General features: G+C 37.1%; 1 long non-coding RNA gene across 1 annotated transcript in view; it reads left to right on the top strand.

The window, feature by feature from the left end:
- LOC113456798 overlaps nt 1-2,982 on the top strand; it is a 200,989-nt gene extending 198,007 nt beyond the window's left edge. The window contains exon 3 of the long non-coding RNA XR_003377536.1: nt 2,944-2,982. This is a non-coding gene — a long non-coding RNA (uncharacterized LOC113456798). The remainder of the gene's footprint in view (nt 1-2,943) is intronic.
- Nucleotides 2,983-3,371: the final 389 nt, after the last annotated feature.

The following is a 3,371-nucleotide window of genomic DNA, read 5'->3' as shown; positions in this document are numbered from 1 at the left end:
GAGAGAGAGAGAGAGAGAGAGAGAGAGAGAGAGAGAGAGAGAGAGAGAGAAAGCGCCAGCCTTAGATTTCCTTAAGACTCATATCACTTGGGTATTCATTGAAATTGTATTCATTGCTATTCTCATGGTCATGGTAGAGTACTTCACAGAAGCAACTCAAGGTAGGAGAAATTGACTTTGGCTCATGGGTTGAGAGAAAGTAGTTGATCATGGCAGAGAGCATATGAGGTTTCCTCATGGCAGTGGTCAAGGAGAAGATAGTTCAGAGAGGAACTAGGGCCAGCTTCTAACCTCATGGCCTCATATCCAACACAAATGGCCTCATATCCAAAAGATTCCACAGCCTGCTCAAACAGTGACTCCAGCTGATGACCCACTGTTCAAATACATATGCCTCAGGGAAGTATTTTACACAAAAACTGTAACAAAAAGAATGCATGTTCCTGGAACCCCACCATAAAACTCTAAATGAACATTCCTGAAATTGATCCTAGGATTTAGAGTTTCTTTCAGGTCCATTGAGTGACTCCTAACCCAACATAAGAGTTGTGAGCCTCTCTTGCGTGGCTAATGTGTCCCTGAAAGGATAGAGCACTATAACTTCTGTCCTTCTACGTACATTCTCAGTAAGGAATACGTGTTATACTTGAAAATGACTCTGGTAAAACTGACTTGGCCTTTGGGATACTCCTTTCTGCTGTCTGTTAAACAATGAACCAAACTGTTTAGCATCATTTGACTGAACCATTCCGTTGACCAGAAGAACCACTAACTGTTGAGATTGGTCCAATTGCATAGAAGCAGGAGGACAATGAACTCACATGATACTGTGCAATACAGTGGCTGGGACTGACAATCTCTCTAGGTCACTTTTCAAGATGGGCACTTGAAAATTTTACCTAGCAAGTTACTCTCTTCAATCTAAATGTGTCCCTCTGCTTGAGCTGACCAGTCAGGCAGATTTGTTGTCAAACTACTTCTTTCATTTATTTTGACTATTCTATTCAGTTGCCAGACATCAAAATATGTTCTATTACTCATATACATGAACCTGAGCACCAAACAAAAAAAATATTTCAAAACTTGTAGTCTTAAGGTTATATTTTGTGGTTACTATTATATCTAATATCTTATGAAGTGCCATGGCTACTTAAAATTGTTTTTACATTACTAACAAAATTGCAACATCTCTCTTTTAAAGCTCTCACCAAATAATTCAAACGTTTAGGATTGAAAACTTAAAGAAAGTCAATAAACTATCTGAAAAGGGTCAAGGGTCATTACTACTTTTAAGTTGTTTTTCCCTGTGTGAGAGATGGCCACAGACATAAATTGTGTGTGTAGCCTAAATGCACCTTATTGACAACACTAGGAACTGGGTCTATATATGTATCTCTATGAGTGAAATAAACAGACATAAAGACCTGTTGAATTCAAGCTCTCACTATTTTCAGAACTGGATTCCATAACTACTTATCTGTGTGTTATTAATTAATGAGAGATGGATGGATGATAGGTCATAGATACTTAACTGGATAGATGATAAATAAATGGATGATAGATGATTGATTATATAAAGAGATGATAGATTAATTAAATAGATAAATAAAATAACACATGGATAGACCATAGACTAATAGGTGCTTGGATAGATAGATAGATAGATAGATAGATAGATAGATAGATAGATAGATAGATAGATAGATAGATGATAGACAGACAGATAATAGGTAGATAGACAGATACATAGTAGATTGATAGATGATTGATTAGATATCCACTTATATGTAGCAGTTCTCTTGAAGAATATTTTTACTTACTCCATATTGAGTTAATATTCTAGCTATTCTTATTAAATACTAAGGATAATTTTGAATAATTGTCAAAATGAACTTGATAAACATCTAAATTTAGTAGGAAAGCCAGTCCACACATTCTGTCACTAAAAGGCAAGAATTCAACTTGTACATAGGACACCTTTATGGCTAACCATGAGGACCCTGATTCCAGGGGAAAATACACTTTTATTTTGGCAGTTTGTAAAGCTATGAGTCACCTATTTTATCAACTGGCCTTAATATTTAGCATCTATTCACATTATTTCCTGGCCCTCCAACAAAGCTCAAATCAATTACAGTGACAGCAGTTTTCTTAAAGTGCCAGGTAGTGGTTCCTTTAAGACGTGCAGGCCATACTCTCTCCTTCCCAGCAACTCACATCTGTCACTTTAGTGTAAAGCCAGTCACAGATTGTGGGCAAAAGTGTGTGGCTGAATTCCAGTTCGACTTTAGAGATAACATTTGGATTTTACATTTAAAAAATTTATATCAAGACATATTCTTCCTTTGATTTTTTTCCCAGCCATTTAGAAAAACAGAAATAATTCTTAGCTTATGAACAACATACAAACAGGATGCCATCAAAGTTGAACCATCAGCTCTAGTTTGCCAGCTCCTGGCTTAGGAACGTAGATGCAACCCTAGCAATAGAAAGTATAAATCAAGACAGCAACATTTGACTGTGGGGAACACTAAGGAAGTTTCTTCTACAGCTGCAATTTCACTCCTGCCATCAACTGAATAGTGACTGTTCAATTAGAGCAATGGCTGATTTGCATAAACAACTCTGAGTGAATCTTGCTTGTCAAACATAACTCTAGTCCAATGGTGAAGGCACTGGTTGCCAAGTCTGACAACTTGAGTTCAAGTCCCAAAAATAACATAATAGGAGGAGAGAACCAACTCCCCAAAACGATCCTCTGGCCTCCACTCACATACACAGAAACACACTAAATAAATAAATAAATAAATAAACAAACAAACAAATAACTGTAGCTTGATTTTAAAACGGCATTTTTTAACAATTATAGTTTTGCATTGAAAAAGCTTTCTCAAATTGTAAGACTGTACTTCATTTCCTGTATGCATGTTTGTTTTTGTTTAGGTCTACGCTGCTGCAGAAAGGAGTGAGCCAGGCACTGAGGTAAGATCACCGTCTTCCTCAGACCAGAGGAGCAGTGTGCATGCAGTGTCCTTCCGGAAGGTAGTGATGGTGTTTTGCTTCTCTCCTGCTCACACTTGGCTGGGATAGAAACATTCTGGTTCTTTCTCTTGAGAATGTTCTCCTCCAGATTCTGAGTATTGCTGAGTCTGACCCTTGTACTTTTGGGTCATGTTTGCAGGAGAGTTTTGTTGTTGGATGCTGGTTGGTGCGTCTATAATAGATCACTCTTTGATTTCACATTCTCATATCGCTTTGCTTTTATTGTGGGTATTTTTATTGTCTCAAGACATGAACTTCTTTAAAAGGCGAAAGGATTATAAAAGGGTTATTCAGAGTCTCTTCATAAAAGTACTTTTATGGATCTACTT

This window comes from Microtus ochrogaster, chromosome 16 (assembly GCF_000317375.1).
Source record: "Microtus ochrogaster isolate Prairie Vole_2 chromosome 16, MicOch1.0, whole genome shotgun sequence".
NCBI classification, from domain to species: Eukaryota; Metazoa; Chordata; class Mammalia; order Rodentia; family Cricetidae; genus Microtus; species Microtus ochrogaster.
Note: the sequence above shows the minus strand (reverse complement) of the source record. Positions and strands in the feature narration are given on the sequence as shown.